The following is a 2,172-nucleotide window of genomic DNA, read 5'->3' as shown; positions in this document are numbered from 1 at the left end:
TAAAGTGTTCCATGAACCTGCCACGTATGTTTTTTGAATGTGGGATGAAGCTGGAGAAAAGCCACCCAGGCACGGGGAAACAAGCAAACTCCACACAGGAAGGCCACGGCTGGTATCAAACTCTGCACCTCTGTACTGTGAGGTCGACGCATTACATCTTAAATACATTGATTAGGATCGCTAAATACATTTTAAATGTTATAACAATAGAGAGTTGAATAACAATGTTCAAGTACAAAAAGTCTGGGAAATAAAAACACTTCTAAATGGATTTAAATGTATATATATTGAATGGGTACATCACTTGGGAAAAGTCATACTTAAAAACAATAAAACAAAATAAACTGACTTAAAAAATTAAAATGGTTCAGTAGGGTTGATAGAGTGTTTCTATGCGGTCAGACATCCATTTTCACCACCGCTTCGGGCAAGAAGGAGAACTACACCCTGAACTGGTCGCCAGTCAGTCACAGGGCAATTACATCCGTATTAATGGAATAATGAAAGATACTCAAGCCACAACGTTCGGTACACCTGCACTATTGAAAGAACAATTCAATTATGTCTTGACAAAGACAATAATGCTGAGATATAGCAAGCCAAAAAACATACTAGATTTAATGCATTACAGAGTTGTCATTATGCTCATTGTAGGAGATACTCGATATGCTTACATAATTTGACGCCAAGGTCTACCTTGATATGATAAAAGATCATTCCAGACCATGTGTGACCAGATATGTTGGGCACACCTGCATAATCTTATCAAAAAACATTGAGAAAAAGACTATTAATGTCAAATATTGAGCTACAGCGATACTACTTTACAAAAGTTTGAGGTCACTTCGAATTTTCCCCAATTCTCGAAAGCAGGGGCCACCAACCTTTGAGAGTGAGAGCTACTTCATGTGTACTGATTGTGTGAAAGGCTACCAAATTGAAGTGTTCCATTATTATTTTACTATTTTTAAGACTTGATGATTTTAAATTTCAGACTGCGATAATGTTCAAGATGACTGCCAGTGTTTGCATTTTTAAATTATATTTTCTACTTGCAAATCACAATGTCTGAGCACTGGCGAGCTACTCATGTGGTCCTCACTGTTATGTTTTTGTTTAGATTACATTTGGTTTTGTTCCCTCATGTGCCCTTTTTGTCTTCCGCTGTTCTCGTCCCTTTTATTAACCAGTCAGTATAGAAAAATAGAAAAAGACTGATAAATATTTTTTAAAAATTGGGAAGAGTCCTGAAAGAAGAGAAAAAATCAAAATGAAAGATATGAATTATAGACTGGTTAAATTTCTGTCATACATTTAGAAAAATCATTGTAGGAGCCACATGTTTATTTTTCCCTGCATTTGATGCCCATGGCCCCGTCCCTGTGTGCTGAGCTGCCCATATGCACCAGATTTTTCCAAAGCTTCCCTCAACCACGTCGAGCCATCGGGTGCGAGGCTTTCCTTGTGGTCGTCTCCAGCCTGCGGCCTTTGGGTCAAACTGGAGGCTGGGTCATGTAGGATGGTCTGGGCGCAGACGAGGAACATGGCCGAACCAGCAGGTGCAGCGTTGTGCGACCAAGGAAGATGCTCAGGAATGGCGCATGCATGCTCTAATCCAGGGGTGTCAAACATACGGCCCGCGGGCCGGATCCGGCCCGCAAAGGAGTTTAATCCGGCCCGCGAGATGATTATGTAAAGCAAACATTTAGACCGGGGGGTCCAACCATACGGCCCGCGGGCCGGAACCGGCCCGCAAGTAGGTTCAATCAGGCCCGCAGGATAATGTAAAAGTGAAAAAAATGCATTAAAGACACAGAATTAATATTTTTAATCAGGTGCAATTCATTGAGTATCCGCAAGGGGACACTGTTTTGATCAGAGAAGAAGACAATAGCAGCCTCAGTCTGTCACTGAGACAGACCCATGACAGCAGACGCTATCAATAGCACTCTCACATTTACACATTTAATAGCACTCTCCTTAGTTTGTAAGGTGTAGGCAGGGATTACATTTAGATTTTATATGCATGTGTAAATGGTTTAAAACTTCCTTTCTTTATAAATCTCGTTTAATCTTAAAGTGCATTACTATATTTTTCAATACCAATTACTTGTTAAAGTTTGTACAATCAGTGGGATCAGTTGCAATGCATATATGTGAATGATAAAAGTA

Source organism: Hippocampus comes, unplaced genomic scaffold (assembly GCF_001891065.2).
Source record: "Hippocampus comes isolate QL1 unplaced genomic scaffold, H_comes_QL1_v1.1 scaffold129, whole genome shotgun sequence".
Lineage (NCBI taxonomy): Eukaryota > Metazoa > Chordata > Actinopteri > Syngnathiformes > Syngnathidae > Hippocampus > Hippocampus comes.
Note: the sequence above shows the minus strand (reverse complement) of the source record.